The sequence below is a fragment of the Leptidea sinapis genome, chromosome 45, assembly GCF_905404315.1.
Source record: "Leptidea sinapis chromosome 45, ilLepSina1.1, whole genome shotgun sequence".
NCBI lineage: Eukaryota > Metazoa > Arthropoda > Insecta > Lepidoptera > Pieridae > Leptidea > Leptidea sinapis.
Window position 1 is genome coordinate 8,108,998 of NC_066309.1, and position 13,761 is coordinate 8,122,758.

Here is a 13,761-nt window from a genome sequence, read left to right on the forward strand (position 1 = left end):
GCACAACACCAACCACCACCCCCAGCCACAACAACTGCTGCTGTTTTATTATTCTCGTCGTCGTCATCGTCATTCATATTTTATTTAATATATATTTATATTTGAGTAAGTCTGTGAATGCGCGCGATGATAACGACGATGATATAATAACAATACGGTTGTTGGTACTCTCGGGGCAGAGCTGGTGTGTCTGTGTCTGTGTTTGTGTCGCGCGTTGTTTTATATGTTCTTTTTTTACAATATAAAAAATGAGACAGACTCACCGCGCTGTGTCGATCGAGCGTTTTCGAGTTTCCCTATGCGGATGATATTTGATTTGGTGATTTGAAAGGTTTTTTGTGATTTCGTTTCTCATAATTCCTCTCTTCACTCTCTCTATAGTATCATACGCTGCGGCAATCCTCGTCACGTTGAAAGCGATCGTGTAAATTTTTTGCGCGCACCAAGACGCCGACTGGGCTTCGACGGTTTCCCTCTGTTAAGATTTTTAACGTGAGGGCCCGCAAGCCGGAACGCGTCGCGCATTTCACGCGTGCGAGACGTTCACGCTCCTCTCAAGCACCGGGCGTCGATCCGATTTGTGATCACGACGTGTACCGATATTAATACGTTGATACCGCTTCTATTGCGTGTCATCATTTTTATTATTACCCGAAGGGACTCTCGTTACTGAACTTTCATAACATACAATCGGCCCATCGCCGATTTATGATTCGTTCAACGCGCACCGTATGCCTTTGAGATATATAGTATACAGTGCGCGAACGGATATCTCACGATATGTTCAAGATGTCATAGTCGCGACGCCCTAAGGGGAGATCGCGACGCATGACGCGCTGAGCGCGACAACAATCGTTGTTTGCAGCAGCTCCCTGGTTGATCCTGCCAGTAGTTATATGCTTGTCTCAAAGATTAAGCCATGCATGTCTCAGTGCAAGCCGTATTAAGGCGATACCGCGAATGGCTCAATATATCAGTTTTGGTTCCTTAGATCTTACTCAGTTACTTGGATAACTGTGGTAATTCTAGAGCTAATACATGCAATCAGAGCTCTGACCAGTGATGGGATGAGTGCTTTTATTAGATCAAAACCAATCGACGGAGGGCCTCGCGTCCGAAGTCGTTAATTTTGATGAATCTGGATAACTTTTGCCGATCGCATGGTCCAGTACCGGCGACGCATCTTTCAAATGTCTGCCTTATCAACTTTCGATGGTAGTTTCTGCGACTACCATGGTTGTCACGGGTAACGGGGAATCAGGGTTCGATTCCGGAGAGGGAGCCTGAGAAACGGCTACCACATCCAAGGAAGGCAGCAGGCGCGCAAATTACCCACTCCCGGCACGGGGAGGTAGTGACGAAAAATAACGATACGGGACTCTTACGAGGCCTCGTAATCGGAATGAGTACACTTTAAATATTTTAACGAGGAACAATTGGAGGGCAAGTCTGGTGCCAGCAGCCGCGGTAATTCCAGCTCCAATAGCGTATACTAAAATTGTTGCGGTTAAAAAGCTCGTAGTTGCATTTGTGCGCCGCGCTGTCGGTGCATCGCATCCGCGGTGATACTGACACGTCTGCGGAGCATATCGTCGGTGAGCCGGCGGTAAAACGCCGGTTCAATATCAAAATCCTATCGCGGTGCTCTTCAGTGAGTGTCGAGATGGGCCGACAATTTTACTTTGAACAAATTAGAGTGCTCAAAGCGGGCTCAAAATGCCGCTTGAATATTTCGTGCATGGAATAATAGAATATGATCTCGGTTCTATTTTGTTGGTTTTCAGAACTCCGAGGTAATGATTAATAGGGATAACTGGGGGCATTCGTATTGCGACGTTAGAGGTGAAATTCTTGGATCGTCGCAAGACGAACATCAGCGAAAGCATTTGCCAAAGGTGTTTTCATCAATCAAGAACGAAAGTTAGAGGTTCGAAGGCGATTAGATACCGCCCTAGTTCTAACCGTAAATATGTCATCTAGCGATCCGCCGACGTTACTACAATGGCTCGGCGGGCAGCTTCCGGGAAACCAAAGATTTTGGACTCCGGGGGGAGTATGGTTGCAAAGCTGAAACTTAAAGGAATTGACGGAAGGGCACCACCAGGAGTGGAGCCTGCGGCTTAATTTGACTCAACACGGGAAATCTCACCAGGCCCGGACACCGGAAGGATTGACAGATTAACAGCTCTTTCTTGATTCGGTGGGTGGTGGTGCATGGCCGTTCTTAGTTGGTGGAGCGATTTGTCTGGTTAATTCCGGTAACGAACGAGACTCTAGCCTGCTAAATAGGCGTCGTCATTTAGGTGTGCGCGGCTTCAGGGTCGCGCAACTCACTGGCGGCGTATTAAAATTCTTCTTAGAGGGACCGGCGGCTTCGAGCCGCACGAGATTGAGCAATAACAGGTCTGTGATGCCCTTAGATGTCCTGGGCCGCACGCGCGCTACACTGAAGGAATCAACATGTTCTCCCTGGCCTAGAGGCCCGGGCAACCCGTTGAAACTCCTTCGTGCTGGGGATTGGGGTTTGCAATTATCCCCCATAAACGAGGAATTCCTAGTAAGCGCGAGTCATAAGCTCGCGTTGATTACGTCCCTGCCCTTTGTACACACCGCCCGTCGCTACTACCGATTGAATGATTTAGTGAGGTCTTCGGACCGACACGCGGTGGCTTCGCGGCCGTCGGCGTTGCTGGGAAGTTGACCAAACTTGATCATTTAGAGGAAGTAAAAGTCGTAACAAGGTTTCCGTAGGGGAACCTGCGGAAGGATCATTAACGTGTAACGGTCGCGTGCGCGAGCGTTGTCGCCGACACGCTTCGCTCACAGCCGACTGTTGACGATGATAACTTCAATCACGTGTCAATCACTGATTATTTTCGCGCTCGCGATGTGCTCTCTGTGCTCCGTTGTCGCGTTTGCCGCGCGCGCGCTGACATCTCCCGCCGCAAGTGGGGGGGGTGTCCGGCACGACGTCTCCGGCACGACGCTTCGGCGGGCGCGGTTCGCATGTACGCGACGCGCGTGCGTCTCGCGACGCGCTCATGTCGAGTGCGAAGCGAGTCGAGATCACGACGTACGCGCAATGCGTGCGTCACATAATATTTTGTTACACACAGAGATCGTTCACGTATTTTCTAAATATAAAAACTATTACCCTGAACGGTGGATCACTTGGCTCGCGGGTCGATGAAGAACGCAGTTAACTGCGCGTCATAGTGTGAACTGCAGGACACATTTGAACATCGACATTTCGAACGCACATTGCGGTCCGTGGAGAAATATCCAGGACCACTCCTGTCTGAGGGCCGGCTGCATAAAAGAATACGACGACGCCGTCGCTGTATGCTGACAACACTGTTTGCGCGCCTAAAAAACGTGTAAAACGAGTGACGGTCTTCGGGCCGGGCTCGGGTAAACCCCGCCGGTTTTCCGGGGCCCGCTCGATCCGTTCGAAAATGTAAAATAAGCCGCAACGCGTGGTGCTGTTCGCGTGCAACGCCGTCTCCGCCTCACGCCCGACGTGGGTCACGGAGACGGGCGCGGTACCGGGGCGCGCTCGTTCGCTGTCACACGCGGATATCTCGTGATTAATTTTAATTAATCTATGCAGAGCTCTCTATGTGAACGGCGTGCGTGGCTGCGCCTTCGGTTCGCGTCCCGTGCGCTGCACGTGTTATTTCGGCCCGACGTGAGCGTGCAAACGAGTAGGCGGACTCGACGTCCGAAGGGCGCTTCGATCGCGGTACGTGCGCGGGTCGACGATACGTCGTTGAGACTTATTGGCGGCGCGCGCACGACGGTGTCGCTGCGCTGACGGATATCGTGTCTGCCTCATACTTTTTATCGTTGGCCTCAGATCAGGGAGGATCACCCGCCGAATTTAAGCATATTAGTAAGCGGAGGAAAAGAAACTAACCAGGATTCCCTCAGTAGCGGCGAGCGAACAGGGATAAGCCCAGCGCCGAATCCCGCGGTCGTCACGGTCGCGGGACATGTGGTGTTAGGGAGGTTCCGCTTTCTCGCGGTCGCCGCTCCCGTCCAAGTTCGTCTTGAACGGGGCCGTTTTCCCATAGAGGGTGCCAGGCCCGTAGCGACGGAGCGAGTCCGCGAGAGGGACTCTCCTCAGAGTCGGGTTGCTTGAGAGTGCAGCCCTAAGTGGGTGGTAAACTCCATCTAAGGCTAAATATAACCGCGAGACCGATAGCGAACAAGTACCGTGAGGGAAAGTTGAAAAGAACTTTGAAGAGAGAGTTCAAGAGTACGTGAAACCGTTCAGGGGTAAACCTGCGAAACTCGAATGAACGAACGGAGAGATTCATCGTCACTCCGGGGCGTACGGCGGCGTGCCGCGATGTGCGCGAGACTCGTGCTCGCGTTCACCGGTCGCCGCCGTTGACGCACCCGGACGGCGTGCACTTCTCTCTTAGTACACATTATGCATCGCGACCCGTTCGTCTGTTCGGCCTAAGCGTTGTCCGGGAGCCGGGCGGCTGCGCGTTCACGCGCACAGCCGTCCGACCGTGACGATCGCCGGCCGGCGGCGGACGGTACTTGTCATGAAACGCGCACGCGTCTCCATCCGGGGACGCGTCCGGCCCGACGCGAGCGAGAGTCGTCGTCGACATCCTGCCCTTGTGCGGATGCTGACGCGACGCCGCTGTCGTCGCAGCCGTGTAGTCTCGGACTGTGCGCGTATCAGTCGGCGATGTTACTGTTTCGGGCACTCGCAGGACCCGTCTTGAAACACGGACCAAGGAGTCTAGCATGTGTGCGAGTCATTGAGTTATGAATTCAAACAGACAAAACTGAAAGGCGCAACGAAAGTGAAGGCGCGCGCTTGTCGCGCGCTCAGGGAGGATGGAGCGTCGGTCGTCAAAAATCGATCTCTCGCACTCCCGAGGCGTCTCGTTTCCAATCAGCGAATGCGGGCGCGCTCTGAGCACAGATGCTGGGACCCGAAAGATGGTGAACTATGCCTGGTCAGGTCGAAGTCAGGGGAAACCCTGATGGAGGACCGTAGTGATTCTGACGTGCAAATCGATCGTCGGAACTGGGTATAGGGGCGAAAGACTAATCGAACCATCTAGTAGCTGGTTCCGTCCGAAGTTTCCCTCAGGATAGCTGGCGTCGACTCGTAACAGTCTCATCCGGTAAAGCGAATGATTAGAGGCATTGGGGCCGAAACGACCTCAACCTATTCTCAAACTTTAAATGGGTGAGAACTCCGGCTTACTCGAACGATGAAGCCGGAGATCTGATGACGGTGCCAAGTGGGCCAATTTTGGTAAGCAGAACTGGCGCTGTGGGATGAACCAAACGTAGTGTTAAGGCGCCTAAAAAACGCTCATGGGACACCATGAAAGGCGTTGGTCGCTCATGACAGCAGGACGGTGGCCATGGAAGTCGGAATCCGCTAAGGAGTGTGCAACGACTCACCTGCCGAAGCGACCAGCCCTGAAAATGGATGGCGCTGAAGCGTTTTGCCTATACACTACCGTTACCGGCAATCGGCGCGTGCGTGTCAAAGCGCACGCGTATTATGCCGTAACGAGTAGGACGTGCGCGGCGGAGTGCGCAGAAGGGTCTGGGCGTGAGCCCGCCTGGAGCCTCCGTCGGTGCAGATCTTGGTGGTAGTAGCAAATACTCCAGCGAGGCCCTGGAGGACTGACGTGGAGAAGGGTTTCGCGTGAACAGTAGTTGCTCGCGAGTCAGTCGATCCTAAGCTCAAGGAGAGATCTTATGTCGATGCGGCGTGTTTATATATATTTTGTGTATATGATAAATAACGCCCTTTGAGCGAAAGGGAATCCGGTTCCTATTCCGGAACCCGGCAGCGGAACCGTTTCAATAATCGTTCTCTCGTTTCTCAAGCGAGTGTTCGACGGGGTAACCCAAAGTGGCCTGAAGACGCCGCCGAGTGGTCCGGGAAGAGTTTTCTTTTCTGCCTGAGCGTTCGAGTTCCATGGAATCCTATAGAAGGGAGATATGGTTCGGAACGCGAAGAGCACCGCATTTGCGGCGGTGTCCGGATACTCTCTGCGGACCTTGAAAATTCAGGTGAGGGATGTACGTGGAGATGTCGCGCCGGCTCGTACCCATATCCGCAGCAGGTCTCCAAGGTGAAGAGCCTCTAGTCGATAGAATAATGTAGGTAAGGGAAGTCGGCAAATTGGATCCGTAACTTCGGAATAAGGATTGGCTCTGAGGACCGGGGCGTGTCGGGTTTGGACGGGAAGCGGATGCGGCCGGTGCCGGGCCTGGTCGATGCTCGCGCGTGTCTCCATCGCAAGGTGGTCTCGCGCGTCGTGCTGAATCCGGACCCGCGTTCCGGCCTTTCGCGGATCTTCCTAGCCGTAAGTCCGCGTCGGTTTCGTCTCGTGCGCGATCGGCGCGGTACTGTACGACCGCCGTTCAACGGTCAGCTCAGAACTGGCACGGACAAGGGGAATCCGACTGTCTAATTAAAACAAAGCATTGCGATGGCCCTCGCGGGTGTTGACGCAATGTGATTTCTGCCCAGTGCTCTGAATGTCAACGTGAAGAAATTCAAGCAAGCGCGGGTAAACGGCGGGAGATAACGGGAGCAAAACAGGCGCGATGTATGTTGTCACGTCTGTTATTAGACAGTCGGTATAGGGTGTTCAGCTGTACTTCAGGGAGCTCACCCAAAAAAGTTGGTCAATTAGCCACCCCATCTCGGTTATCCGAGCAACGGGCGCGGTGGCCTTCAATTGATCTGAAGTAGATGGTTCCGAAAGGTTCCTCGGCGGTTACCCGTCAAACGTGGTGGAGGTAGCTTTACCGACACGGGAGCTATGGGGGAGGGGAGCCCACTGGGAGGCTACCAGTGCCCCTCCATTGGCGTCGGACTCGTAGTGGCTTGGCGCCAGGTGTTGATAGGACAAATGTGGGGAGATTGTTGTCCATTTGTTTGCGTATAGCATATCTCTCAATAGGAGACGGCCAGTGTGGGCTGGGTCCCGATCTCCGCCTCCGGTTCGTATGGGCGAAACGTCTGTGGAGTACCGCGACTGGGGGTGCTTGCCGCCTGGGTTAACAGGCGAAATTGAAGAGTCATAATTGGTTGTCTGTGACCCTCTACGTCTGACTAACGCACTATACCGGGACTGGAGCGAAAGCTGTTGTGCTGTAACCTACCTAGTAGGCGGTGTGCGTTGGGATTCTAGCAGTTAGAAAGGCAGACAGTAAGTACCGCCATCCGACGTCGGGCCGGGTGCGCTGGGGGGCTTGCCAGCCCCCCAGACCCCCCGCCCGGCGATAGCAACTATGACTCTCTTGAGATAGCCAAATGCCTCGTCATCTAATTAGTGACGCGCATGAATGGATTAACGAGATTCCCGCTGTCCCTATCTACTATCTAGCGAAACCACAGCCAAGGGAACGGGCTTGGGAGAATCAGCGGGGAAAGAAGACCCTGTTGAGCTTGACTCTAGTCTGGCATTGTAAGGAGACATGAGAGGTGTAGCATAAGTGGGAGATCGTTCGCGGTCGTCGCTGAAAAACCACTACTTTCATTGTTTCATTACTTACTCGGTTGGGCGGAAGCGGTGCGCGGTCGATAATATCGGCGGGCGTACGGTGTTTCGTTCCAAGCGTGCAGAGTGGCGACGTGGCGGCAACGCTCGTCGCCGTACAACTCCCGCGTGATCCGGTTCGAGGACACTGCCAGGCGGGGAGTTTGACTGGGGCGGTACATCTGTCAAAGAATAACGCAGGTGTCCTAAGGCCAGCTCAGCGAGGACAGAAACCTCGCGTGGAGCAAAAGGGCAAAAGCTGGCTTGATCCAGATGTTCAGTACGCATAGGGACTGCGAAAGCACGGCCTATCGATCCTTTAGTATAAAGAGTTTTTAGCAAGAGGTGCCAGAAAAGTTACCACAGGGATAACTGGCTTGTGGCGGCCAAGCGTTCATAGCGACGTTGCTTTTTGATCTTTCGATGTCGGCTCTTCCTATCATTGCGAAGCAAAATTCGCCAAGCGTTGGATTGTTCACCCATCAAAAGGGAACGTGAGCTGGGTTTAGACCGTCGTGAGACAGGTTAGTTTTACCCTCCTGATGGCGTGTCGTTGCGATAGTAATACTGCTCAGTACGAGAGGAACCGCAGTTTCGGACATTTGGTTCATGCACTCGGCCGAGCGGCCGGTGGTGCGAAGCTACCATCCGCGGGATTATGCCTGAACGCCTCTAAGGCCGAAGCCAGCCTAGCCGAATCCGGCAAGGATATACTCACTGTGGAGCCCCGAGTGTCGGGAGGCTCTAAACAATGTGACTTTACTAGTCGCGTTTTATTCGTAAGACGCGACGTCGAAGCCCATTTGGAACGCGACGAACGGTGCGAGCGGTATTAACACGTGCACCACGGCGTCGAAGTTTCGAATTTACCTCAGTTCGATGTCGGGGCTCGGAATAGTCTGTAGACGACTTACGTTCCTGGCGGGGTGTTGTGCTCGGTAGAGCAGCGTCGTGCTGCGATCTGTTGAGACTCAGCCCTACGCCAGGTGATTCGTCCGAGGACGCATCGTCGCCGAGAAGCAGAGTTGTGTGTGTGTGTGCAAACAAACAACAGGCCAACATATAATTATTATAATAACATAATAATATAAATAATATTATCATGATATTTCGTCGTGACGGACGCGTCACGCGATTTCTCATGATTATAAAATTTTACAATATATTATTATTTATTATAGTTGAAAGACGTGGTTGATGTTGTACACGGCGACTACTCTAATGATAACGAGTACGATCATTTTCAGGTTATTATGTCGAGTCGAGTGTTGTGATAAGTGTACATCGCCGTCGGCGGCGGCGGCGGCTCCGGTGGTGTTGGGCGCGCTGCGCAAATTCCAAAAGCGAGTACGATCGGCCCCAATAGCGGGTACGGTCGATTCCTCAATAGCGAGTACCGCCTAGCGCGAGGAGCGCGGCGCTCCCTGCCGGTCTCCCCGGACGGATATCTCACTTGCTTGTTTTCTCCAATAACGAGTACCGCCGAGCGCGAGGAGCGCGGCGCTCCCTGCCGGTCTCCATCTTTTCTCTTGTTCCTTGTACACCAGAACATTATAGTTTTTGACCAATATTCGTGTCCCCTAATAATTGCATGTTCTGTCCGTTTTTTTTTTTAAATTAAATAAAATAAATTATTAATTATTAATTTATCATAAAAATACCTACGAGAAAAAGTGTAGGTGATAAAATTATCTATAAAAAATGTACCGATACTTTTTTTCCTACGAGCCACCGTTTCTGAGATAATAACTATTCAAAAACTTATAAAAACGCGCTAAGTACACTACTACCTCATAGGTGGCGTGGAAACTCACTTTTTGAATCTAACACTAAGTATTGATACATTTTTAATGGATAATTTTACGATCTACAATTTTTGTCCGAGATACTTTTATGATAAAACTTACCTACCGTTTTGCTGAAAATCGCGAAAAACGAATGTGATTAAGTAAGTAAGTAAGTACGTAAGTAAGTAAGTAAGCAACTAAGTAAGTAAGTAAATAGGTAAGTAAGTAAGTAAGTAAGAAAGAATTACGTTTAAAGATATTTATTTCTCATTAAAAACATAATATTGTCACTTACATGAGAACATAAAAATATGATGTAATAATTTATCCGCCGTTCTTTAGATGTTCAGTACATACATGTTACACATTATAGTACTTATTCTTCTTCACAAAATTTAAGATTACACACTTTTACAGGGCACTGTCACATAACAAACAATTTCAGACATGTGTTTTATAAAAACTTTGAAACAATATAGTCTGATAGGTCACGTTTAAATGTTTTTAGTGACCTAATCTTTTTGAGAGATGAAGGTAGACTATTAAAAAGTTGTGCGCCCTCGTAAATAAACATACGCTTGCCGTAATTTGTTCTTGTCTTAGGTAGTATCAAGTAGCTGGCTCGTCTCGTGCTGCGTTTAGACGCATGTTTAGTTTGGGTGAGTAAGATTGATGTATGATAAGAATTTTGATTTGATTTGAAATATATTTTTTTTTGGAGGTTTTTTATTTGGTTTCGGAGGGAAAATGAAATGTACGTGTCGCGCGTTTATTACTGATCATTATCGTACTCGTTATTAATAAAGTAAAAAAAAAAAAAAAAAAGCGATTTTTTCTTCGAAGCCGCAATGCATATTCAATATTATGTTATTAATAAATAGTAAAATCAAATCAAAATCACTTTATTCACATATCAGAGAGTTTACACGTTCATATCGTTCGCGTGCACCACACATACGGCAGTCGGCGTCGAGAGTCGAGTCCGTAGCGAACGGTTCGCGACGCCGAATTCAACGCCGCTCAAGTTTTTTCTTGTAAAAAGAGTGAAAAACGCACGCGACAAAAATACAAAAACGCACAACACCAACCACCACCCCCAGCCACAACAACTGCTGCTGTTTTATTATTCTCGTCGTCGTCATCGTCATTCATATTTTATTTAATATATATTTATATTTGAGTAAGTTTGTGAATGCGCGCGATGATAACGACGATGATATAATAACAATACGGTTGTTGGTACTCTCGGGGCAGAGCTGGTGTGTCTGTGTCTGTGTTTGTGTCGCGCGTTGTTTTATATGTTCTTTTTTTACAATATAAAAAATGAGACAGACTCACCGCGCTGTGTCGATCGAGCGTTTTCGAGTTTCCCTATGCGGATGATATTTGATTTGGTGATTTGAAAGGTTTTTTGTGATTTCGTTTCTCATAATTCCTCTCTTCACTCTCTCTATAGTATCATACGCTGCGGCGATCCTCGTCACGTTGAAAGCGATCGTGTAAATTTTTTGCGCGCACCAAGACGCCGACTGGGCTTCGACGGTTTCCCTCTGTTAAGATTTTTAACGTGAGGGCCCGCAAGCCGGAACGCGTCGCGCATTTCACGCGTGCGAGACGTTCACGCTCCTCTCAAGCACCGGGCGTCGATCCGATTTGTGATCACGACGTGTACCGATATTAATACGTTGATACCGCTTCTATTGCGTGTCATCATTTTTATTATTACCCGAAGGGACTCTCGTTACTGAACTTTCATAACATACAATCGGCCCATCGCCGATTTATGATTCGTTCAACGCGCACCGTATGCCTTTGAGATATATAGTATACAGTGCGCGAACGGATATCTCACGATATGTTCAAGATGTCATAGTCGCGACGCCCTAAGGGGAGATCGCGACGCATGACGCGCTGAGCGCGACAACAATCGTTGTTTGCAGCAGCTCCCTGGTTGATCCTGCCAGTAGTTATATGCTTGTCTCAAAGATTAAGCCATGCATGTCTCAGTGCAAGCCGTATTAAGGCGATACCGCGAATGGCTCAATATATCAGTTTTGGTTCCTTAGATCTTACTCAGTTACTTGGATAACTGTGGTAATTCTAGAGCTAATACATGCAATCAGAGCTCTGACCAGTGATGGGATGAGTGCTTTTATTAGATCAAAACCAATCGACGGAGGGCCTCGCGTCCGAAGTCGTTAATTTTGATGAATCTGGATAACTTTTGCCGATCGCATGGTCCAGTACCGGCGACGCATCTTTCAAATGTCTGCCTTATCAACTTTCGATGGTAGTTTCTGCGACTACCATGGTTGTCACGGGTAACGGGGAATCAGGGTTCGATTCCGGAGAGGGAGCCTGAGAAACGGCTACCACATCCAAGGAAGGCAGCAGGCGCGCAAATTACCCACTCCCGGCACGGGGAGGTAGTGACGAAAAATAACTATACGGGACTCTTACGAGGCCTCGTAATCGGAATGAGTACACTTTAAATATTTTAACGAGGAACAATTGGAGGGCAAGTCTGGTGCCAGCAGCCGCGGTAATTCCAGCTCCAATAGCGTATACTAAAATTGTTGCGGTTAAAAAGCTCGTAGTTGCATTTGTGCGCCGCGCTGTCGGTGCATCGCATCCGCGGTGATACTGACACGTCTGCGGAGCATATCGTCGGTGAGCCGGCGGTAAAACGCCGGTTCAATATCAAAATCCTATCGCGGTGCTCTTCAGTGAGTGTCGAGATGGGCCGACAATTTTACTTTGAACAAATTAGAGTGCTCAAAGCGGGCTCAAAATGCCGCTTGAATATTTCGTGCATGGAATAATAGAATATGATCTCGGTTCTATTTTGTTGGTTTTCAGAACTCCGAGGTAATGATTAATAGGGATAACTGGGGGCATTCGTATTGCGACGTTAGAGGTGAAATTCTTGGATCGTCGCAAGACGAACATCAGCGAAAGCATTTGCCAAAGGTGTTTTCATCAATCAAGAACGAAAGTTAGAGGTTCGAAGGCGATTAGATACCGCCCTAGTTCTAACCGTAAATATGTCATCTAGCGATCCGCCGACGTTACTACAATGGCTCGGCGGGCAGCTTCCGGGAAACCAAAGATTTTGGACTCCGGGGGGAGTATGGTTGCAAAGCTGAAACTTAAAGGAATTGACGGAAGGGCACCACCAGGAGTGGAGCCTGCGGCTTAATTTGACTCAACACGGGAAATCTCACCAGGCCCGGACACCGGAAGGATTGACAGATTAACAGCTCTTTCTTGATTCGGTGGGTGGTGGTGCATGGCCGTTCTTAGTTGGTGGAGCGATTTGTCTGGTTAATTCCGGTAACGAACGAGACTCTAGCCTGCTAAATAGGCGTCGTCATTTAGGTGTGCGCGGCTTCAGGGTCGCGCAACTCACTGGCGGCGTATTAAAATTCTTCTTAGAGGGACCGGCGGCTTCGAGCCGCACGAGATTGAGCAATAACAGGTCTGTGATGCCCTTAGATGTCCTGGGCCGCACGCGCGCTACACTGAAGGAATCAACATGTTCTCCCTGGCCTAGAGGCCCGGGCAACCCGTTGAAACTCCTTCGTGCTGGGGATTGGGGTTTGCAATTATCCCCCATAAACGAGGAATTCCTAGTAAGCGCGAGTCATAAGCTCGCGTTGATTACGTCCCTGCCCTTTGTACACACCGCCCGTCGCTACTACCGATTGAATGATTTAGTGAGGTCTTCGGACCGACACGCGGTGGCTTCGCGGCCGTCGGCGTTGCTGGGAAGTTGACCAAACTTGGTCATTTAGAGGAAGTAAAAGTCGTAACAAGGTTTCCGTAGGGGAACCTGCGGAAGGATCATTAACGTGTAACGGTCGCGTGCGCGAGCGTTGTCGCCGACACGCTTCGCTCACAGCCGACTGTTGACGATGATAACTTCAATCACGTGTCAATCACTGATTATTTTCGCGCTCGCGATGTGCTCTCTGTGCTCCGTTGTCGCGTTTGCCGCGCGCGCGCTGACATCTCCCGCCGCAAGTGGGGGGGGTGTCCGGCACGACGTCTCCGGCACGACGCTTCGGCGGGCGCGGTTCGCATGTACGCGACGCGCGTGCGTCTCGCGACGCGCTCATGTCGAGTGCGAAGCGAGTCGAGATCACGACGTACGCGCAATGCGTGCGTCACATAATATTTTGTTACACACAGAGATCGTTCACGTATTTTCTAAATATAAAAACTATTACCCTGAACGGTGGATCACTTGGCTCGCGGGTCGATGAAGAACGCAGTTAACTGCGCGTCATAGTGTGAACTGCAGGACACATTTGAACATCGACATTTCGAACGCACATTGCGGTCCGTGGAGAAATATCCAGGACCACTCCTGTCTGAGGGCCGGCTGCATAAAAGAATACGACGACGCCGTCGCTGTATGCTGACAACACTGTTTGCGC

General features: G+C 50.3%; 4 non-coding genes and 1 pseudogene across 4 annotated transcripts; all 5 read left to right on the forward strand.

Annotated features, from left to right (window-relative positions):
• The first annotated feature begins 869 nt into the window (after positions 1-869).
• Positions 870-2,774, forward strand: LOC126977603 (small subunit ribosomal RNA). The gene has a single exon (XR_007732277.1). It is a non-coding gene; the product is annotated as a small subunit ribosomal RNA (ribosomal RNA).
• Positions 2,775-3,151: 377 nt separating this feature from the next.
• On the forward strand, positions 3,152-3,308 carry LOC126977781 (5.8S ribosomal RNA). Its single transcript, XR_007732409.1, has one exon. It is a non-coding gene; the product is annotated as a 5.8S ribosomal RNA (ribosomal RNA).
• Positions 3,309-3,847: 539 nt separating this feature from the next.
• Positions 3,848-8,530, forward strand: LOC126977740 (large subunit ribosomal RNA; annotated as a pseudogene).
• A 2,736-nt stretch (positions 8,531-11,266) lies between these two features.
• Positions 11,267-13,171, forward strand: LOC126977681 (small subunit ribosomal RNA). The gene has a single exon (XR_007732355.1). It is a non-coding gene; the product is annotated as a small subunit ribosomal RNA (ribosomal RNA).
• Positions 13,172-13,548: 377 nt separating this feature from the next.
• Positions 13,549-13,705, forward strand: LOC126977792 (5.8S ribosomal RNA). Its single transcript, XR_007732420.1, has one exon. It is a non-coding gene; the product is annotated as a 5.8S ribosomal RNA (ribosomal RNA).
• The last annotated feature ends 56 nt before the right edge of the window (positions 13,706-13,761 follow it).